At 45.6% G+C, this 24,804-nt stretch overlaps 1 pseudogene; it reads left to right on the top strand.

The window, feature by feature from the left end:
• The first annotated feature begins 3,737 nt into the window (after positions 1 to 3,737).
• LOC120928408 lies at positions 3,738 to 23,509 on the top strand (annotated as a pseudogene).
• The last annotated feature ends 1,295 nt before the right edge of the window (positions 23,510 to 24,804 follow it).

Here is a 24,804-nt window from a genome sequence, read left to right as displayed (position 1 = left end):
AAAAGAGATAAACTACCTGGGTATAAAACTAGTAAATTCCTTAAAGAAAATGTAGTCAACTACATCCCCCTGTTAAATGAAATTAAACAAGAAATTAAAACTATCTATAACTGACCAATTTCATGGTTCGGAAGGATAAATGTTGTAAAAATGGTCTTAGTTCCAAAATTTTATATAAATTTCAAATGGTCCCAGTAGCATTGCCACAGACGTACATTAAAATAATAAACTCTCTGCTGATGAACTACATTTGGAAAAATAAAAAACAGAGGATCTCTGCTCAAGTACTAAAACAGAATAAGAAAATGGGTGGATTGGCGGTCCCAGACATCAGAAAATATTCCTATGCATTGGTCATCTCACGGGTAATAGAGTGGGCCAAAGAAAACCATGATAAAAGATGGATTAATATTGAATGCGCACTTGCAAGGGCACAATTGGGGAGAATAATTTGGAATCCACCACAGTACAGAACCTTATACACTTCCACACACAAAATTACACTTAACGCACTTCGGGTCTGGGATAGATTACACAAACAATTGAAATCGAAATTTAATTCCCTACTGATGGATCTTAAAGATAATGAATACTTTGCACCAGGGACTAAAGAGGTGGGTGGAAATTGGATTAGAAATAGAATCCAGGTCAGGGACATAATTCAAAAGGGTAAAATCCTGACACGTCATGAGATTAAAGCTAAGATAGAATCCATGAAGTTAGATGAATGGCGATATACACAGTTATCACTCTTTATTAAGCGCCTACTGCTACCCCTGCGCCCATGTGAGGAATATACACCGATCGAAAAACTTTGCACTACTGATAGTTCAAAAGGTAATATTTCCAAAATATATAGGTTTCTGTTGAAAGGGGAAGAGTCAGAGATCCCAAAATACATCTTAAAATCGGAAAGAGAATTGGATGCACCAAGAGGGAAAACGTCAGCAACAAGAATTATAAATATGATTCATACCTCTGCAATAGATGTAAGGACTGCCGAGATGAATTTCAAATGCCTAACGGGGTGGTACGTTACCCCAGACAAAACCAGCAACTACAGAGAAGGGCAGTCAGCAGACTGTTGGAGAGGGTGTGCAGTAAGGGGGACGATGGCCCACCTGTGGTGGGACTGTCTGAAAATAAAAAACTACTGGAAAAAAATTCTGTCACTGATTAAGGTAATAATTAAGAAAGAGATAATCGAAGACCCATGGGTAGTTCTGTTCCATGGGGGGAAGAGACCATAAAAGAATATAAAAGATCCCTGACTCCCCACCTGCTTAACGCAGCTAAACGTTTGATACCTAAAAAGTGGAGGGAAGTAGAAAGCCCACAAGTGTGGGAGTGGATGGAGTCTGTGGAGGATACCTATAGGAGGGAGGGGTGGAAGGATGGGGTTAATGAGGAGAACGTAGACCACAGGGACAAATGGGCAAATTGGAAAGAGTTAAAAAAAAACAGAGGCTACGCCGAAAATCTGAGAGAGCTATAGAAAGGTTAAGTAGTAATAGGTCTAAACTAGTAAAGAAGGGGCAGTGGAGTCACGAGATGGCAGGGAAAGGGGGATGAGGGGGTAGGGAGGGGGGAATGTTGGCTTAATATATGTATTCCCTCATCTTTTTTTTTTCTAAAATCAACTTACTCTTTACTAAAATTGATAATATAATAATAAAAAAAAAAAAAAAAAAACAGAAAATGAAAAAGTAATTAGCATGAAAACTTATAAAAAGGAATCATTTATCCGCATATGATGCTACAACTTCTACGGAGACGATGGGGGTCCATCTTCCATGAGAAAGTCGCCAAGAAAGTTATTAATGAGCAAAAAAAAAAGAAATCACAGAGCGGTTTAAATTCTACAGTAGGAGGCAGCGGGCCGGGGAGGATATAAAGACATATCTCATTGCTTTACGTAAACTAGCTGCCACTTGTCAGTTTGGAGACTACCTGCAGACCCGCCCCATTTCTTTTGCCTCCGGGACATGTTCGTCATGGGACTCTGCGACCCAGCCATACAGAAACGTTTACTCACGGAACCCGACTTGACCCTGGCGAAAGCCACTGACCTTGCTACGGTCATGGAGTTGGCAACTCGAGACGCCACCCTACTGAAGGCACCACCTGAACCTCCTGCAAGCCAGGGTGAGGAAATATTCCACACTGCTATCACGCCTCACTCAAGACGGCCGTTCCCTGCCACTCAGCTTAAACCTTGCCTCCCTACTTCTTCGGTCTCTGGGACCCCGTCTTGCTACCGTTGTGGTAAAACTGCTCACAGTGCGTCTGCTTGCAAGTTTAAGGATGTCGTTTGTTTTCGCTGTGGAAAGACTGGTCATATTGGGCGTGTTTGCCGCAGCTCTCGCTCCCCGAACACTAACAAAAAAGATAAACGTAAACAGACTTTCCGTGTAGATATGGACAATAACGGTTTCAGCTCTGATGAGGAGACCTGTGTCCAGCATGTTGGACTGTTTCGAGTAGCTGTGATTATAGTGGATGTTGCACTCAATGTCTATCCTATCTCCATGGATGTTGATACGGGGGCAGCTATGTCTGTCATTTCATGGACTGATTTAAAGGTATCGGGTCTGTCCCTGCCGCTCAGACCTACAAAGCTCACACTACAAACCTACAGCAAGGAACTACTACAACCCTTGTTACATTAGGCACCCACAGTCAAAGTCTACGCCTTTATGTTGTGAGGAAAGGGGGTCCTCTGCTATATGGAAGAGACTGGATCAAACCCCTGGGCATGCCTCCTTTTGCCATTGCCCAATGTACAGTACTTTCTGAAGTAGACCATTGGGTGGAATCCATGAAGTCACGTTTTAAAACGGTTTTTGAGGACTCTTTGGGCACAGTAAAAGGAAAGATGGCCCACCTCCTCTTGAAGCCGGGTGCTACACCTTGTTTTTGTAAGGCAAGGTCAGTACCTTTTGCCTTGTGGAAGAAAGTGAAAGCAGAGCTGGACCACCTATTGGCTGAAAAGATCATAATGAAAGTTGATAGAAGTGAATGGGCATCGCCAATTGTGCCTGTCAAGAAAAAGAATGGAGAATTAGGATTTGTGGTGATTTCAGGGTAGCCCTGAACAACCAGCTTCTTGTGGATCAATACCCATTGCCTCGACTTGAGGATTTATTTGGCTCACTGGCTGGGGGGCAAAAGTTTACAAAAATAGACTTAAAGCAGGCTTACCTGCAACTGCAAGTACACCCGGATTCACGTCATCTGTTGACCATTAACACTCTAAGGCCTCGTACACACCACCGGATCTATCCGCTGGGATTTATCCGCAGATCAGTTCCAGCGGATAGATCCGGTGGTGTGTACGTCCGAGCGGATATTTTTCCGCGGATATTTTTCCGGCCGATGGATTCCAGCGGATATAAATTTCTTAGCATGCTAAGAAATCTATCCGCTGGAATCCTGTCCAGCGGATTGATCCGGTGGTCTGTACAGACTCACCGGATCAATCCGTCCGCTCCTCTCCCTCGCATGCGTCGGAAGTCTTTATCTGCCAGCGTCGCGCACATCACCGCGTCATCATCGCGGCGACGGCGCGACACATCACCACGGATGGATTCCGCGCGGATTTCGATCTGATGGTTAGTACAACCATCAGATCAAAATCCGCCAGAGGATTTATCCGCGGAAACGGTCCGGAGGACCGTTTCCAGTGGATAATCCTCTTGTGTGTACGGGGCCATAAAGGTTTATTCCAGTATAACCGCATGTTTTTTGGCATAGCCCCAGCTCCAGCCATCTGGCAGCGGCTCATGGATGAGGTCCTGGCAGGAATACCTTTCACCCAATGTCTATTGGATGACATGCTCATCACTGGTCCCACTGATGAAGACCACAGAAAGAATGTTGAAGCGGTGCTAGAGAGACTCCAAAAGTATGGTTTACTTGTTAATCTTTCAAAATGCGAATTTCTCAAGGCTCAACTGGAGTTTTGTGCCCACACGGTGGACCGACATGGGTTACACACTACTGAGGAAAAGGTTAAAGCTCTTACCCATGCCCCTACTCCCCAGAATGTCACCCAGCTCAGGTCCTACCTTGGCCTCCAAAATTACTACCACCGTTTCTTGCCGAACCTGGCACACCAGCTCTACTCATTACATAGCTTACTGGATGCAAGAGCTAAATGGATATGGACAGAAAAAAAATGTGAAGAAGCTTTTTGGTTTTCTAAAGACCTCATTCTGTCTTCTCGAGTTCTGGTCCACTATGATTTAAAGAAACCCATCATCTTGGCTTGTGATGCCTTATAGACTGGGTGCCGTGCTTTCCCATGTCATGTCGGATGGCACGGAGCGCCCCATTTCTTTTGCCTCCAGGTGTTTAACCTCCACGGAACAAAACTACTCCCAGATAGACAAGGAAGCTTTGGCCATTGTATGGGCCACAAAGAAATTTCACGCGTACATCTATGGTCGGGAGTTCATACTTATCACTGACCACAAACCTCTGTCAATACTGAAGCCTCAGAAAGGGATTTCTACAACGACTGCATCTCGCTTGCAAAGGTACGCTTTATTTTTAGGAGCTTACACTTATTCTATCAGATACCGCTCCCATGATACCCATAGCAATGCAGATGCATTTTCCAGATTGCCACTTGGAGGCCACCCACCAAGAGACATATGTGTAGTGGAAGTACACAGGCCACAATCTTGCCTGTCCACCTCCCTGATTGCCAGACATACAGCCACAGATTCTTTCCTGTCTCAGATATTCTCTTAAGTTCAGACTGGATGGCCAGAGAGAGTTCCAAGTGAATTTTGTCTGTACTTTGCCAGGAAATGTGAGCTTGTTGGTTGCCTACAATGGGGCAATAGAGTGATTGTACCCCAGTATTTGTAATCAACCATGCTGTGGATGCTGCATGAAGGCCATCCTGGTGTGGTGCGCATTAAGTAGCGAGCCCGGAGCTATGTTTGGTGGCCACAAATAGATACGGCAATTGCAGATTATGTTGCTCAATGCCCTGGGTGCTGTCAAGCCCAGCGACCCCAAAATAGAGGAACCCTGCAACCTTGGCCATGGCCAACAGACCCGTGGTCAAGACTAGGGATGAGCCGAACATACCCGGGTTCGGTTCGCACCAGAACGTTCGAACAGACCGCGCGAACATTTAGAACCCCATTGAAGTCTATGGGACTCGAACGTTCGAATTAAAAAACGGTCATTTTAAAGACCAATATTCAATTTAATGTTGGAAAACGTCTTTCAGAACCCGGGTCTTGCCCCAGGGAACATGTATCAATGGAAAAAAAAGTTTTAAAAACGGCCGTTTTTTCTGGAGCAGCGATTTTAATAATGCGTAAAGTGAAAAAAAAATAAAAAAAAAAAAAATAATAAATATCACACCTGCTGTGTGTCTATAGTAGTGGCACGTGTTTATAAATGTCCCTGCACAACATGAAATTATTATAAGAAAAAAGTAATTTAATACAGCTTGCGCACGTGCTGTGTGGCAACAATATCTCGATAATTTTAGGGGTGGTGGGGGGCCATTATTTTTTTGTGAAAGCAAAATTGTAGAAAAAAGGGCACCCTTCAAACATACTGTAATTGGAGCGCAACAAAGAGCCACGTGCAAAGTATTGCATCAAAAATTGTTATTAGGCGCCCCTGTTACACAGGGGCAGAAAAATTGTGCCTTAGGCACAACACTGCAACCCCTCCCAATAACTGTAATTGGAGCGCAACAAGGAGCCACGTGCAAAGTATTGCATCAAAAATTGTTATTAGGCGCCCCTGTTACACAGGGGCACAACAATTAGGCCTTAGGCACAACACAACACTGCAACCCCTCCCAATAACTGTAATTGGAGCACAACAAGGAGCCACGTGCAAAGTATTGCATCAAAAATTGTTATCAGACGCCCCTGTTACACAGGGGCACAAAAATTCGGCCTTAGGCACAACACAACACTGCAACCCCTCCCAATAACTGTAATTGGAGCGCAACAAGGAGCCACGTGCAAAGTATTGCATCAAAAATTGTTATTAGGCGCCTCTGTTAAACAGGTGCAGAAACATTGTGCCTTAGGCACAACACAACACTGCAACCCCTCCCAATAACTGTAATTGGAGCGCAACAAGGAGCCACGTGCAAAGTATTGCATCAAAAATTGTTATTAGACGCCCCTGTTACACAGGGGCACAAAAATTAGGCTTTAGGCACAACACAACACTGCAACCCCTCCCAATAACTGTAATTGGAGCACAACAAGGAGCCACGTGCAAAGTATTGCATCAAAAATTGTTATTAGATGCCCCTGTTACACAGGGGCACAAAAATTGTGCCTTAGGCACAACACAACACTGCAACCCCTCCCAATAACTGTAATTGGAGCGCAACAAGGAGACACGTGCAAAGTATTGCATCAAAAATTGTTATTAGGCGCCTCTGTTAAACAGGGGCAGAAAAATTGTGCCTTAGGCACAACATTGCAACTAGTGTTGAGCAGAATATGCCATATTCGATTTCGCGATATATCTCGAATATATATTCGAATATTCGAGATATATTCGCTAAATTCGAATATTCGTGATATTTTATCGAAATTAAATGATTGCGATTTTTCGCTATTGCGAATGCGAAAATAATTGCGATTTTTTGATAACTGCGGTAGGAGCACTCTGATTGGCTTAGAATATTCGTGATATTTTATCGAAATATCGCAACATGCGAATGCGATATTTATTGCGCAATTTCGAGAAATGCTGGAGGAGCGCTCTGATTGGCTCAGAATATTCGTGATATTTTATCGAAATATCGCAACATGCGAATGCGATATTTACTGCGCAATTTCGACAAATGCTGTAGGAGCACTCTGATTGGCTCAGAATATTCGTGATATTTTACAATACAAAATAATTGCGAATATTCGGCAAATGCGGAAGGAGCACTCTGATTGGCTCAGAATATTCTTGATATTTTACAATACAAAATAATTGCGAATATTCGGCAAATGCGGAAGGAGCACTCTGATTGGCTCAGAATATTCTTGATATTTTACAATACAAAATAATTGCGAATATTCGGCAAATGCGGAAGGAGCACTCTGATTGGCTCAGAATATTCTTGATATTTTACAATACAAAATAATTGCGAATATTCGGCAAATGCAGAAGGAGCACTCTGATTGGCTCAGAATATTCTTGATATTTTACAATACAAAATAATTGCGAATATTCGGCAAATGCAGAAGGAGCACTCTGATTGGCTCAGAATATTCGTGATATTTTACAATAGAAAATAAAAAGTGTTTTGCATTGGTGGTGATTCTTTACTCTATCCATCTGTCACAGCCGTTTGTCAATCAAACACCTTGAAGATTGAACACGTTCATGCTACATGCTTTGGACTTTTTTTCACTTCACATATCAAAGACATTTTTATGAAAGATTATTTTTCTATTATTGGGACTATATTTCTTTATATATTTGTTTCACTGTGTATTTCACAAGTTATTTGCGCTTGCTTATTTTATAATTTGCCCACATGTCTTGTCACTAGACATATTTTTTATTCTTGTAGAGCGACTCCATTTTCTGTCTTGTATTAAATTATGTTGTATAACATTTTTGAGTTGCTGCTGTATTCTCCCCTTTTTTTAAGGTATGCGCAATTTTTTCCTTCTTACAAAAAAAAATAATATCAAACATACAAATATTCATAACAGAAACATACACAAAGCCCCCCCCTTTTGCATCAGAGACAATCAGAGTTCTCCTACCACAGTTATCGAAAATTCGCAATCATTTTCGCATTCGCATTAGCGAAAAATCGCAATTTTTTTTTTTTCAATTTGGCAACATAAAAAGATCGCCTCAGCTTAGCTACTCGGCCCAGGGTCTCTAATCATACCAGCAATGCTTTTAGACGTCGATGGGATGTGATCTGTTTTAAAAATCAAATTGAAAAAATGCGAATATTCGGAATTGCGAATATTCACCGCGAAATTCGAAATATAGCGCGATTTCTCGAATATGCTATATTCGAGTCGAATATTCGCAATGCGAATATTCGTGAGCAACACTAATTGCAACCCCTCCCAATAACTGTAATTGGAGCGCAACAAGGAGCCACGTGCAAAGTATTGCATCAAAAAAATTTATTGGACGCCCCTGTTACACAGGGGCACAAAAATTAGGCCTTAGGCACAACACAACACTGCAACCCCTCCCAATAACTGTAATTGGAGCGCAACAAGCAGCCACATGCAAAGTATTACATCAAAAATTGTTATTAGGCGCCCCTGTTAAACAGGGGCACAAATATTAGGCCTTAGGCACAACACAACACTGCAACCCCTCCCAATAACTGTAATTGGAGCACAACAAGGAGCCACGTGCAAAGTATTGCATCAAAAATTGTTATTAGATGCCCCTGTTACACAGGGGCACAACAATTAGGCCTTAGGCACAACACAACACTGCAACCCCTCCCAATAACTGTAATTGGAGCATAACAAGGAGCCACGTGCAAAGAATTGCATCAAAAATTGTTATTAGATGCCCCTGTTACACAGGGGCACAAAAATTCGGCCTTAGGCACAACACAACACTGCAACCCCTCCCAATAACTGTAATTGGAGCGCAACAAGGAGCCACGTGCAAAGTATTGCATCAAAAATTGTTATTAGACGCCCCTGTTACACAGGGGCAGAAAAATTAGGCCTTAGGCACAACACTGCAACCCCTCCCAATAACTGTAATTGGAGCACAACAAGGAGCCACGTGCAAAGTATTGCATCAAAAATTGTTATTAGACGCCCCTGTTAGACAGGGGCACAAAAATTCGGCCTTAGGCACAACACAACACTGCAACCCCTCCCAATAACTGTAATTGGAGCGCAACAAGCAGCCACATGCAAAGTATTGCATCAAAAATTGTTATTAGGCGCCCCTGTTAAACAGGGGCACAAATATTAGGCCTTAGGCACAACACAACACTGTAACCCCTCCCAATAACTGTAATTGGAGCAGAACAAGGAGCCACGTGCAAAGTATTGCATCAAAAATTGTTATTAGATGCCCCTGTTACACAGGGGCACAACAATTAGGCCTTAGGCACGTCACACTGCAACCCTTTGCAATAACTGTAATTGGAGCACAACAAGGAGCCACGTGCAAAGTATTGCATCAAAAATTGTTATTAGATGCCCCTGTTACACAGGGGCACAAAAATTCGGCCTTAGGCACAACACAACACTGCAACCCCTCCCAATAACTGTAATTGGAGCGCAACAAGGAGCCACGTGCAAAGTATTGCATCAAAAATTGTTATTAGACGCCCCTGTTAAACAGGGGCACAAAAATTAGGCCTTAGGCACAACACTGCAACCCCTCCCAATAACTGTAATTGGAGCACAACAAGGAGCCACGTGCAAAGTATTGCATCAAAAATTGTTATTAGACGCCCCTGTTACACAGGGGCACAACAATTCGGCCTTAGGCACAACACAACACTGCAACCCCTCCCAATAACTGTAATTGGAGTGCAACAAGCAGCCACATGCAAAGTATTGCATCAAAAATTGTTATTAGGCGCCCCTGTTAAACAGGGGCACAAATATTAGGCCTTAGGCACAACACAACACTGCAACCCCTCCCAATAACTGTAATTGGAGCACAACAAGGAGCCACGTGCAAAGTATTGCATCAAAAATTGTTATTAGACGCCCCTGTTACACAGGGGCACAAAAATTCGGCCTTAGGCACAACACAACACTGCAACCCCTCCCAATAACTGTAATTGGAGTGCAACAAGCAGCCACATGCAAAGTATTGCATCAAAAATTGTTATTAGGCGCCCCTGTTAAACAGGGGCACAAATATTAGGCCTTAGGCACAACACAACACTGCAACCCCTCCCAATAACTGTAATTGGAGCACAACAAGGAGCCACGTGCAAAGTATTGCATCAAAAATTGTTATTAGATGCCCCTGTTACACAGGGGCACAAAAATTCGGCCTTAGGCACAACACAACACTGCAACCCCTCCCAATAACTGTAATTGGAGCGTAACAAGGAGCCACGTGCAAAGTATTGCAATCAAAAATTGTTATTAGGCGCCTCTGTTAAACAGGTGCAGAAAAATTGTGCCTTTGGCACAACACAACACTGCAACCCCTCCCAATAACTGTAATTGGAGCGCAACAAGGAGCCACATGCAAAGTATTGCATCAAAAATTGTTATTAGACGCCCCTGTTACACAGGGTCACAAAAATTAGGCCTTAGGCATAACACAACACTGCAACCCCTCCCAATAACTGTAATTGGAGCGCAACAAGGAGCCACATGCAAAGTATTGCATCAAAAATTGTTATTATACGCCCCTGTTAAACAGGGGCAGAAAAATTAGGCCTTAGGCACTGGTGGCGGAGCCCAGAAACACAACATTTCTTACTAGCTATCAGCAAGAAAAAAGTGAGGAGGAGAAGGATAATCCATCAGCAGCATAACAGGACAGTCACTCAGCATCAGCATACGCAGTCTCAAAGGGATCAGACATTTCAACAAAAAATTCTTATTCAGTAACACCAGCATCAGGGGATTGGTAGCTGGTGTTGATCCAAGCCTGATTCATTTTGATGAAGGTCAGTCAATCAACAGAGTCGGTGGAGAGGCGCACCCTGTGATCGGTCACAAAGCCTCCAGCAGCACTGAATGTGCATTCTGAAAGAACACTGGATGCAGAGCAAGCTAGTAGCTCAATTGCGTACCGTGCAAGCTCTGGCCAGTGATCCATCCTCAAGACCCAGTAAGCCAGAGGATTTTCGGTGGGAAAGGTGTCCAAGTCGGATCTTGCCCCTAGGTATTCCCGGACCATGTAAATCAGACGCTGGCGATGGTTGCTGGAACCGGTCAGACCTTGGGGCTGCGGACTAAAAAAATGTCTGAACGCATCGGTCAGACGGTCACCTTCTCCACCGCTCCTTCTCTGACTCACTGAAGCCTCAGCAAGACGTTGTCCAGGGCCAGGTTTTGGTAATCCCCCGGTTCTGGGAACGCATTGCACAGACCCTTCTGCAAGGCCTCCCGCAGAAGTTTCATCTTCTGCTCCCTCTGCGATGGCAACATAAGGTCCGCTACCTTACTCTTGTAACGTGGATCAAGGAGAGTTGCCAGCCAGTAATGATCCCTCTCCTTGATAGCACGTACACAAGGATCCTTACGCAGGCTTTGCAGGATCAGGGAGGCCATGCAGCGTAGGTTTGCAGAGGCATTCGGGGCACAGTCCTCTGGGTCACTGAGGACTACAGAATCCGCAGCTACCTCGTCCCAGCCACATAAAAGTCCACGTGTTCCTTGGGACTGTAAATGATCCCTTGAAGACTGCTGCTGTTGATGCTGAGTGCTAGGCTCCACCTCCATGCTCCTCCTCCTCCTCCTCCTCCTCCTCCTCCTCCTCTTCCTGTGTGCTAGGTGAGCAAGCAGGAACAGTGTCTGGATAAAGGGGGCCCTCAGAGGTAAGGAAGTCCTCCTCTTCCTCCCTCTGTTCTGCCTCAGGGGCCCTGTCCATTATTCCACGTAGCGTGTGCTCCAACATGTGAATAAGAGGGACAGTCTCACTGGTGCATGCACTGTCACTGCTCACCATCCTCGTGGCCTCCTCAAATGGTGACAGGACAGTGCATGCATCCCTGATCAAGGCCCACTGGCATGGTGAAAAAAAACCAAGCTCCCCTGACCCAGTTCTGCTGCCATATTGGCACAGGTACTCATTAATGGCCCTCTGCTGCGTGTGCAGCCGCTGCAGCATGGCCAACGTAGAGTTCCATCTGGTGGGCATGTCACAGATTAAGCGGTTCTTGGGCAGGTTGTATTCCCTTTGGAGGTCTGTCAGCCAAGCAGTGGCATTGTATGACCTCCGGAAATGCACACAGACTTTCCTGGCCTGCTTCAGGACATCCTGTAAGCCCAGGTACCTGCCCAAGAACCGCTGCACCACCAAATTCAGGACATGCGCAAAACAGGGCACATGGGTGAGTTTTCCCTGTCGCAGGGCAGAGAGGAGGTTGGTGCCATTATCGCTGACCACCATTCCAGGCTTCAGCTGGCGTGGCGTCAACCACCTGCAGAGCTGAAAGAACCTCTTCCCCAGTGTGGCTCCTGTCTCCCAAGCACACCAGCTCTAGCACCGCATGGCATCTCTTGGACTGCATTCCTGCGTAGCCCCTCGTACGCCTACGGAGCACGGCTAGTTCTGAGGAAACATCACCACAGGAAGAGGCCACAGAGGAAGCAGAAGAGGAGGGGTGGAGGAGAGAGGTGTGTCACAAGCAGTAGTAGTGTTTTGGAGGCGTGGTGGCGGAACAACCTCCAAAACTACTGTACCTTGCCCTGCGTCCTTCACAGCTGCCAGCAGAGTCACCCAATGGGCCGTAAAAGACAGGTAACGTCCCTGTCCATGCCTGCTGGACCATGAGTCAGCGTTAAGATGCACCTTACCACTGACCGCCCTGTCCAGCGAGGCATGGACATTGCCTTCCACATGCCGGTAGAAAGCCGGAATCGCCTTCCGTGAGAAAAAGTGGCGTTTGGGTACTTGCCACTGAGGTACTGCACATTCCACAAACTCACAGAAGGGGGCAGAATCTACCAACTGAAAAGGTAGCAGTTGAGGTGCTAGCAAATTTGCTAAGCTAGCATTCAACCGCTGGGCATGTGGATGGCTGGGAGCGTACTTCTTTCAGCGCTGCAGCAGCTGGGGCAGGGAAATTTGTCTGGTACTATCAGTAGATTGCCCGCATGTACTACCACTAGTACGTTGTGACACACCTATTTCTACACCTTCTGTGCAGGCTTCAGAGAGGACTGGGGGTCTAGTGGGGTTGGAGGTCACAGAAGGGCAAGGGGAGGTCCGCTTTGGTCTTTGGTGTGGGTCTTTCTGGTATGCTTGCCAACGAGCTGCATGGCAGCTCGACATATGTCTGGACAAGCATGTAGTGCCCAAGCGGGTGATGTTTTGGCCACGCGAGATACGCTTGAGACATATGTTGCAAATAGCAAAGGTACGATCTGATGGACATGTTTCAAAAAAGGCCCACACCAAAGAACTTTTGCTGTACCATTGAGACACAGCAGCGCCATGCACAAGCGAAGATGTGCCACGTAATGCAGTTGGCGTGCTGCCCTTAAGCTGACCCCTGGAGGGCATCCTGCCTCTTTGGAGATGTGCCTGTGCCTCGTCCTCCTCCTCCTCCTCTTCCTCCTCCTCTCTCCTATCAGGCACCCAGGTAGAGTCAGTGACCTCATCATCCCCTCCCTCCTCATCATCACTGTCGAAAATCTGGCAGTATGCTCCAGCTGGGGGAACATCACTGCCAGATTGCTGTCCCTCTCGGCCACCCCCTCTCCCTGGGCTCACATCAATGCCTTCCTCTATCTGTGTTCCATCATCGGAGCCTTCAAAACGCTGCGCATCTTCATGCAGCATGTACCCAACACTGTGTTGAAACAGTTCGGGGGACTCCTCAGGAGGACATGGTGGGACTAGGGAAGGATTGTGTGATGCCATTGTGCAGAGGGAAGAGGACGCCTTGGCAGCTGCTTTGCCAGACAAACTACGATCAGTCTGTGTGAGAGAGGATGAGGAGGATGAGGACGGCTTGGTCATCCACTCCACTAATTTCTCTGCATGTTGAGGCTCAACACGGCCAGCTCCCGAAAAGAAGGACGAGCAGCCGCGGCCACGCGCTGAAGAGGATGCACCGCATCCACCACCAGCGTTACCTCTAGATGCAGAGCCTGCTTGCCCCCGTGACTCTCTGCCTCTCTTTGTTGTCCTTCCAGACATATTAATGGGTTTAGGTGATATTAAACAACACACGTGCAGTTACAGCAAATGCTTTTAGGTGCTATTAAACAGCAAACGTGCAGTGACACCAACTGCATTTGGGTGCTATGTAACAGCAAACGTGAAGTGACACCAACTGCGTTCAGGTGCTATGTAACAGCAAACGTTCAGTGACACCAACTGCGTTTAGGTGCTATTAAACAGCAAACGTGCAGTGACACCAACTGCGTTTAGGTGCTATTAAACAGCAAACGTGCAGTGACACCAACTCCATTCAGGTGCTATGTAACAGCAAACGTGAAGTGACACCAACTGCGTTCAGGTGCTATGTAACAGCAAACGTGCAGTGACACCAACTGCGTTTAGGTGCTATTAAACAGCAAACATGCAGTGACACCAACTGCGTTCAGGTGCTATGTAACAGCAAACGTGCAGTGACACCAACTGCGTTCAGGTGCTATGTAACAGCAAACGTGAAGTGACACCAACTGCGTTCAGGTGCTATGTAACAGCAAACGTGCAGTGACACCAACTGCGTTTAGGTGCTATTAAACAGCAAACGTGCAGTGACACCAACTGCGTTTAGGTGCTATTAAACAGCAAACGTGCAGTGACACCAACTGGGTTCAGGTGCTATGTAACAGCAAACGTGAAGCGACACCAACTGCGTTCAGGTGCTATGTAACAGCAAACGTGCAGTGACACCAACTGCGTTTAGGTGCTATTAAACAGCAAACGTGCAGTGACACCAACTGCGTTTAAGTGCTATTAAACAGCAAACGTGCAGTGACACCAACTGCGTTCAGGTGCTATGTAACAGCAAACGTGAAGTGACACCAACTGCGTTCAGGTGCTATGTAACAGCACACGCGCAGTGACACCAACTGCGTTTAGGTGCTATTAAACAGCACACGCGCAGTTACAGCAAATGCGTTAGGTGCTATTAAACAGCACACGCGCAGTTACAGCAAATGCGTTAGGTGCTATTAAACAGCACATGCGCAGTTACAGCAAATGCGTTTAGTTGCTATTAAACAGCACACGCGCAGTAAGAGCGACTGCGTTTCTGTGCAATTCAATAGCCCACGTGCATTAACAGAGACTGCGTTTCTGTGCAAATAAATAGCACACGTGCAGTAACAGGTAATGTGTGTATGTGCAATTAAATAGCACACGTCCACTAACACGGAGTACTATGTTTATGTACTATGTTTAAGCTAAACACTATGCAGGCAATACAACACGTTAGAGCACTGCATCAAGCACAATCTCCTGCCTGACAAATACTAATAGCAGATCTAGCTATGCTATACAGTTTATAAATATATTTACAACTCCTAGGGATGTAGATATATTCTCTACAAACTGTAAATATAACTATACTGACTAGCCTTCCTGCTCTATCTATCTATCTATCTATCTATCTATCTATCTATCTATCTATCTATCTATCTATCTATCTATCTATCTATCTATCTGGTAGAAAAGACACTATGGGCCAGATTCATGTACAATGGTGCAGATTTGCACCGGCGTGGTGCATCATTTTTAGACTACACCGGTCCAGCGCGGAGCGGCAGTTAGGTGATTCAAGAAACTTTTTTTGTCTACGATGCCCCAGCGGGGTGGATTTTAGATGGCGTAAGGCGGGGTAAGGCCAAATGGGAGTCACCCTATGCTAATGAAGTGCCGACCGTGGCTCAGGGGTCACGCCGGGGCGCATCTTAGACCGCACATGCTCAGTGACATCCAGGGGTAAATGCCCCAATCTGCACATGCTCAGAACTGCGCCCTGGCGTGACCCCTGAGCTACGCCGGCCCACTACCAACGCCCAGTCCATAAATCAGCCCAGACTTCCGCCCTGCAGGTGCAAATGTACTGAAGCTTTTTTTTCCAAGCTAGGTCGTTTGCAGTGTGCTGGGCTGGGGATGTCATCCTGCAGGATTCTGGTTAATTCCAGGATGACTTCACGGCTGAATCTGTAGGTGCGATACACCTCCAATTCCCCCATGTCAAAGACGTCAATGCGCGTGCGGAATATCCTCTCCCGTGCCCTCCTACGTGCCCGTCGACGCAATAGTGCAAGGACCACAGCTGCCCCTGGCATGTTGGCACACAGATGTGTTGTCCAGCAAGTGTTGTTGCTCAGGTTGTCTGTAACGCTGCTGCTTTAGCTGCTCTCCAGCTGACCTGTGCAAGTCTGGTGCAAAGTTACCCCTGCTTTTATGAGGGGTAACTTGGCGCCGGAATTTTCTGGTCCGCGCACCGGGAGTAGCCTGCGCCGGTCAAGCTTAAGTTGATGAATCGGCCCAACAACCTCATTTGCATATTTAAAACACAAAAACCATGGCCGCGCCAGATCCGACCAGCGTAAATCTGCACCAACGCCGCGCCGGCGTGGAAATGTTACACCGAGGCGATGAAGTCTATTTGGAGGCGTAATCTGGTTCTCTGGGTACGGCGCAGCGATCCGCCGGCGCAAATCTGCACTTACGCCGCGCATCTCCCAAAAAAACGGTGTAAGTGCTACATGAATCTGCCCCTGTGTCTCTATCTATCTCTCTCTCTCTAACTGTCTGACTGACTTCTCTGTAACAAAGCCGGAACACACTACACAAGGCCGCCGTGCAGACTGCTTTTATAGTGTGGGGCGTGTACTAAACCCCCTGGCTTTGGCCAATTATGGCTCTTCGTTTTTTGCGCGCTGTGATTGGCCAAGCATGCGGGACATACAGCATGCTTGGCCAATCATCAGCGCTCAACGCCGCAGTGAATTATGGGACGTTTGGCGTCACTCGAATTTGGCGCGAACGACCCGTTTTGTTCGAATTTCGTCGAGCAATCGAACGACAGATGTTCGAGTCGAACATACGTTCGTATCGAACGTGAAGCTCATCCCTAGTCAAGACTCCATCTCGATTTTGCTGGGCCCATCCAGGATAAAATGTATTTGATCGTGGTAGATGCGCATTCCAAATGGCCGGAGGTTTTTCAAATGCCTTCTATTACCTCGGGTGCTACCATTCTAGTCTTAAAGAAGCTCTTTGCTCAATATGGCTTGCCGACAGCCATAGTCTCCGATAATGGCACTCAATTTACATTGCATGAGTTTCAATCCTTCCTTGGTGGCTTGGGCGTCCACCACTACAAAACAGCTCCTTATCATCCAGCTTTGATTGGGCTGGCGGAACGATTTGTGCAGACGTTTAAGAAGCACTTACTGTCCACTCTGGACCAGGTTGGACTGTCAGAGGAGAAGCTGCTGGAATTCTTGATCATGTACCGTAACATGAAACACGCTACTACTGGGCTGTCACCAGCTTTTCTTATGTTTGGCAGGCATCTCCGCACCAAACTTGATTTAGTTCGTCCGAAGGAACCTTCACCAACACCTCCTTCGCCAGGCCTTCTGGGATTCCATGCCGGTGATCTTGTGTGGTCTCGGAATTACAGGGTTTTGCCCCCTTGGCTCCCTGGCATTATTGATGGAACTCTTGGAAGAAGGATGTACCTTGTTCGCCTGGAGAAAGGCGTTTGGGGTTCTCTACATCATCTCTCTCTCTCTCACATAAGGAAAGGCATTGAGCTACTAAGGCTGGAAGTATTACAACATTCGACCAGACCATAGCGTTTAAAATTATACTATACACGTGAAGATTCCAATGCACTTCTATATGCAAGTGATTATCAGTACGGGACCCCAGGCGTCACTCTACGCAAACAGGAGTTTGGGGGTTCTCTACATCATATCACTTAAACATAAAGAAATGCATTAGGCCACTAAGGGAGTTGGTATGAAATACCTTCAACCCTTAGCATCGAAAAGTTAAAGCAAACATGTTCAGCAACTTAGGGCAAGGGTCCATAAACACGTAACACTAATGTCAAGCACGTAGTAAATATGAATACTGGTAGCAATTAGTAGTTGAATAGTAGAGGCATATATAGCTCAGCTTAATTGAAAGTATAGGTTCCTTTAAGATGTTTCTACAGAAAACAGCCAAGACACAACAGTCAGTCCCAAGTAATATGAAGATATTCAATACAGCAATTGTGTAGCAGCCATAAGTGTAGCAGATCTTCCTAAAGCACTACAAGTATAACAGCTATTTATCCGTTTGCAGGGCTTGAGACATGGGATTCCGTAGTGTAGGGTGTCAGCAAGGAATTCCTCCTAGGGTGTCAGCAGTAATTAGTCTGGAGGTACATAGCATACTGGCTATATAGGTTTAAGGATTCCTGGTAGGGTAGAAGTGTAGCATGGAGTGCGATGGCAGCGGCGTTGTTGCGTGGCCGAGCTATGGCTGACAATAATAGAAAGGCGTGTATCATACACGCCGTTCTGTTTATACTGCAGCGGCATGTGTGCCCTATACAGCGCTGATTGTGCTGGGCACTTCCGCGTTCCAGGCTGGAATGCACGCGGCGCCAGGCGATGATGTCTTCGAGCAGTCGCCACGCTGCGTTCCAGCGTGGAAAGCATTACGGCGCCTGGCGCCTATTACATACAGGTGAGCAACTGGCTCTCTTCTAAACCTCATAAGTACATCTACAAGGTTGTTGGTTAGGTTCGGACCAGTGAGAAGTACATCGTTCAGGGATATGCCTTGATGCTTGGCACTGGAGTCAAATACTACCCTGATTTGCTTTGGCTTACATGGATGATACACTTCGAAGAAAGGCAGGTACCAGCACTCATTGGGGCTGATTTACTATTGTCAGTGCGCTGCGCTGGTTCATGCCTTAATTAGTACTCCGGGTGAAGCCTTAATTAGGTGCATGAACCAGCGTAGCAGCCGGCGCATTGCAAGTAATATGTAAAGCCGCGCCAAACTCCCTATAGAAGTCTATGGGAGAATTCAAAAGTGTTCATTTTAAAGGCTAATCTGCAAGTTTTGTCCTAAAAAGTGTTTGGGGACCTCAGTCCTGCCCCAGGAAACATGTATCAATGCTTTTTTTATTTTTTAAAACGGCCGTTTTTTCAGGAGCAGTGAAATTAATAATGCTTAAAGTGTAACAATAAAAGTGAAATATTCCTTTAAATTTCGTACCTAGGGGGGGGTGTAATGTCAGCCTGTGAAAAAGCGCATTTTTCCCGCACTTAGAACTGTCCCTGCACAAAATGACATTCAGAAGGAAAAAAAGTCATTTAAAATTCACACGCGGCAATAATGAATTGTCGGCTCTGACAATTCTGACAGGATTAATTCATAAAACAAAAAAAAACTGTATGGGGGTCCCCCAAATTAAATTACCAGGCCCTTCAGGTCTGGAATGGATATTAAGGGGAACCCCGCCGTAAAAACAAAAAAAAAATGGCGTGGGTTCCCCCGCAAATATCCATACCAGGCCCTTCAGGTCTGGTGTGGATTTTAAGGGGAACTCCACCCCAAATTTAAAAAAAAAATGGCGTGGAGTCCCCCTAAAAATCCACACCAGACCCTTATCCGAGCACCTTGACCTGGCCGGCCGCAGAAAAGAGGGGGGGACAGAGTGCGCCCCCCCTCTCCTGAACCGCACCAGGCCACATGCCCTCAACATGGGGAGGATGTCCCAATGTTGATGGGGACAAGGGCCTCGTCCCCACAACCCTTGCCCGGTGGTTGTGGGGGTCTGCAGGCGGGGGGCTTATCAGAATCTGGAAGACCCCTTTAACAAAGGGGACCCCCAGATCCTGCCCCCCCTATGTGAAATGGTAATGGGGTACACTGTACCTCTACCATTTCACCCCCAAAAAATGTCAAAAGTGTTAAAAATGACAGTAGCCGGTTTTTGACAAATCTTTTAATAAAATCTTCTTTTCTTCTTTCATTCGGGTTTCTTCCTCTGCTTCTTTCTTGGGTCTTCTCGTCCACATCTTGCCCGACGTGTTCTTCTATCTTCTCCGTCCGTCCTTCAGCCTTCTCGTCCACATCTTGCCCGGTGTCTTCTCCTGTCTTCTCCGTCCGTCCTTCAGCCTTCTCGTCCGCATCTTGCCCGGTGTCTTCTCCTGTCTTCTTCTCGGTCCGCCAGCCTTCTCGTCCACATCTTCTTTTTCTTCCCCGGACGCAGCGCTTGAATTTGAATTGGCCGCCGTGTGCCGCTCCTGGGACCCGCCCCCCTCTGACGCCACAAGTAAACTCCTTAGAAAGTCATGTGCGTCAGAGGGGGGCGGGGTCACAGAGCGTCACACGGCGGGGGAATTCAATTTCAAGCGCGCCGTCCGGAGAAGAATAAGCCGCCGCACTATGCGGACGAGCTACCAATTGAAGTTCCCGCCCTGTGACGCTCATGTGACCCCGCCCCCCTCTGATGCACATATACCACACGCGGACTTTAATATGAGTTTACCTGTGGCGTCAGAGGGGGGCCGGTCCCAGGAACGGGAACACGGCGGGATCTTCAATTTCAAGCTCAGCGCCCAGAAGATCAAGAAGATGCGGGACGAGAAGGTCGACGGACAGAGAAGAAGATGGGAGAAGACGTTGATCAAGATGTGGACGAGAAGACCCAAGAAAGAAGCAGAGGAAGAAACCCGAATGAAAGAAGAAGAAGGAACCGCGGAAAGAAGATTTTATTAAAAGATTTGTCAAAAACCGGCTACTGTCATTTTTCACACTTTTGTCACTTTTTTTTGGGTGAAATGGTTAGGGGTACAATGTACCCCATTACCATTTCACATAGGGGGGGCCAGGATCTGGGGGTCCCCTTTGTTAAAGGGGTCTTCCAGATTCTGATAAGCCCCGCGCCCGCAGACCCCCACAACCACCGGGCAAGGGTTGTGGGGATGAGGCCCTTGTCCCCATCAACATGGGGACATCCTCCCCATGTTGAGGGCATGTGGCCTGGTGCGGTTCAGGAGAGGGGGGAGCCGCACTCTGTCCCCCCCTCTTTTCTCTGGCCGGCCAGGTTAACGTGCTCGGATAAGGGTCTGGTGTGGATTTTTAGGGGGACTCCACGCCATTTTTTTTTTAATTTGGGGTGGAGTTCCCCTTAAAATCCACACCAGACCTGAAGGGCCTGGTATGGATATTTGGGGGGACCCCACGCCATTTTTTTTTGTTTTTACGGCGGGGTTCCCCTTAATATCCATTCCAGACCTGAAGGGCCTGGTAATTTAATTTGGGGGGACCCCCATACATTTTTTTTTTTTTTTTTAGTTTTAATGAGCAATGACTGTATTCTTTATAGCCATGAGTACTTTAAAATTACTTTTTTTTTCACTTCAGAAATGACATCTTGTACAGGGACAGTTTTAAGCATGGGAAACATGCGTGTAAACCCCCTCCCCCTGTATGAAATTTAAAGGAATATTTCACTTTTATTATTTCACTTTAACCACTTCCATACCACGCCTATTCTGGCACTTCTCTCCTTCATGTAAAAATTATATTTTGTTCCTGGGAAATTACTCAGGACCCCCAAACATTATATATAATTTTTTAGCAGACACCCTAGGGAATAAAGTGGCGGTCAAAGTGGCCCAAAAAAAAAACACGGTTCATGAATTAAAAAATAACAAAACAGTAAAGTTAGCCCAATTTTTATGGATAATGTGAAAGATGATGTTACACTGAGTAAATAGATGCCAACTTGTCACGCTTTAATATTGCACACACTCATGGAATGGCGCCAAACTTGATTTTTTTTTTGATTTTTTTTTACAGGTGACCAGTTCAGAGTTACAGAGGAGGTCTAGGGCTAGAATTATTGCTCTCGCTCCAACGCACGCGTCAATACCTCACATGTGTGGTTTGAATGGTGTTTACATATGTGGGCGGGACTTACACATGCATATTCGCTTCTGAGTGCAAGCTTCTAGGGACAGGGGCATTTTGTTTATTTTTTTATTATTTTTTACCTCATATTTTTCTTCTTGCACTTTTTTGTCACTTTTTTTTTTTTGGATCACTTTCCTTCCTATTACAAGGAATGTAAACATCCCTTGTAATAGGACTAGTGTGTGACAGGTCCTCTTAATGGAGAGAGGCGGGGTCAATAAGGCTGGAAAGCATGGTATTAAAAAAAAAAAAAAGATCTCATGCTTTCAGCTGCAATCATGTTCGTTCAGCACAGTGGTGTAGTGTATAGCACTTTGACCTAGCAGCAAAAGGGTCGCTGGTTCGAATCCCGCCCGTGACTTCATCTGCCTGAAGTTTGCATGTTCTCCCTGTGCCTGCATGGGTTTCCTCCCACACTATAAAAACATGCTGTAAATCGGATCCGATATAAATAAGCCCTAATATGCAGTAGTATATTTAGGATTTGTGCTGCCCTAGGCCTGACTACATTTCTGCACCTCCTAATAAAAAAATGACCCACCCCTTCCTGTCAAGGCCACACCCTGTTTTTGTATGACCCACCCAGGAATTTTCAGGGGACCCACGTACTAGTTCTGGGGGGAGGGGGTTACTGGATTCCCTTAATTTGCAAAGTTTTTCTCTCACTTCCTGTTTGGCTATGGGGCAGGAAGTGAAGGCAAATCTCCCCAATTGGACACAGATAATACAAAATAAACTGACAGGGCCTATAACCCTCCCTCACTCTATCCAAAATTAAAGAAAACAAAAAGTGTTGATTATAGTTCTAGTTTAAGCACAAATTTCAGAGAGTTTTATTGAGAGGCCTAAGAAAATATAACCATGCCAATAGGCCAGGATACAGCGTTGCTAATATGTATGAATGTGTGTGTTAGGGCCCCCCACAAACACCACCCAATGTTAATACTTATTTGCAAATTAATATTTTTGTATTTATCTGCTCATTTTTTGGGGATGTCTGCACCCCTGATAGTGACAACATTTGTGAGGTGTCTTCACCCTTTCTAATTCAAAGGAGAAAAGGGGGATTAAAAATTGGGACTTTAGATGAGGCAATGAGGGGTAACTTCATGTGTCTCCATCCCTGACATATTTGAATTGAGGGGGGAATTTGTGGGACTTTGAATGAAGCACACTGCTAAATGACAATAAAAATTGCATTGATGTTTATTGATTCCTGGTACATAGTAAAAGTAATAGGGTGTTGCCAGCAATAACGCTGACATTGAATAACAGGCAAACAATATATACAAGTACACATATGTTCCAACGCAGTTGGAAATGATAGACAATTACATAAATATAGATGACCTTAGACATTGTAAGCGGTTGAATCTTAGACACCATTTTGCAAGGGAGTAGCATGTAGCAGTCATTGGGTAGCTCTACGCGTTTCATGGGTTTTCCCAATCATCAGGAGCGATTAAAAATAGGTTGTCTATACAAAGATAGAAAAATTATGGGGGTGAGTGCAAAAATAATTCCATGTGTGGAACAAGGGGGAACAAGTTGGAAGAGGAGGAAAAGGACTATCCCAAAGCTCTTACCTGAGGGTAATAAGATAAAAGGTCATGTAGAAGGCCGGAGAGGCCACAATTATAGCATCCCCCGGAATTGAGGCAAACATGATCTAGGGCTGTGCTGGCCGACCAATGATACATTGTTCTGGGAACCCAATACAGTAACTACCCATACTATGTATCCTGCTCCGTGGGCTTCCCACTCACTGTAATATGGGCACAATGTATCATTGGTCGGCCAGCACAGCCCTAGATCATGTTTGCCTCAATTCCGGGGGGTGCTATAATTGTGGCCTCTCCGGCCTTCTACATGACCTTTTATATTATCTTATTACCCTCAGGTAAGAGCTTTGGGATAGTCCTATTCCTCCTCTTCCAACTTGTTCCCCCTTGTTCCACACATGGAATTATTTTTGCACTCACCCCCATCATTTTTCTATCTTTGTATAGACAACCTATTTTTAATCGCTCCTGATGATTGGGAAAACCCATGAAACGCGTAGAGCTATCCAATGAATGCTACATGCTACTCCCTTGCAAAATGGTGTCTAAGATTCAACCGCTTACAATGTCTAAGGTCATCTATATTTATGTAATTGTCTATCATTTCCAACTGCGTTGGAACATATGTGTACTTGTATATATTGTTTGCCTGTTATTCAATGTCAGCGTTATTGCTGGCAACACCCTATTACTTTTACTATGTACCAGGAATCAATAAACATCAATGCAATTTTTATTGTCATTTAGCAGTGTGCTTCATTCAAAGTCCCACAAATTCCCCCCTCAATTCAAATTTCTTTCTAATTCAAATTCATTCACTTCCTGTCACATAGCCAAACAGGAAGTGAGGGTAAATCCTTACTAATTTCTTTTCTTGGGGACACAGAGATCAATCTAAATAGTTTCCCATTATGTAAATTGCACTCTAGCATTTTGCTGTGTACACCCCAAATTATTAGGGATCTTGGACTTTGGGGTCCATTTACTAAAGTCAAATCCACTTTGCACTACAAGTAGACAAGCAAGGAAGAAAACAAAACAACTTTGCTTCTACAGGATTGGATGTTAAAACCATCAGTGCTTCCTCTCCGATTTTCAGCAACTATGCTTGTACTGCTGAGTGGCTTTGCCTTTACTAAACCCCAAACTAAATAATCATTTGGGGCAGGGATCCTCAAACTACGGCCCTCCAGCTGTTGTAGAACTACACATCCCATGAGGCCTTGTAATGCACTGACATTCACAGACATAACTAGGCATGATGGGAATTGTAGTTCCTGAACAACTGGAGGGCCGTATTTTGAAGACCCATGATTTGGGGTGTACACAGCAGTGCTGGAGTGTAATTTGCTTAATGGGGACACTATTTAGATTGACCTGTGTCCCCAAGAAAAGACACTGGTAGAGTTTTAACCTCACTTCCTGTTCAGCTGTGTGACAGGAAGTGAAGCCAATTTTAAGAAAAGGAACCCAAAAAAAACACAAGCAGCGGTTCTAACACTCACTTGGCTTCCCTCAAACACCCACAATTTGATTAGGATTGCCTTGCGCTAGATTTAAGCACAGTGCTGTAAATCATCACTTCAAGCCTGTCCGCCAACACCCCCCCCCCCCAACAGGCCATGTTTGCAGGTTTTCCTTCATCTTGCAC

The sequence above is a fragment of the Rana temporaria genome, chromosome 1, assembly GCF_905171775.1.
Source record: "Rana temporaria chromosome 1, aRanTem1.1, whole genome shotgun sequence".
NCBI lineage: Eukaryota > Metazoa > Chordata > Amphibia > Anura > Ranidae > Rana > Rana temporaria.
This window is presented reverse-complemented; position numbering and strand designations above follow the sequence as displayed.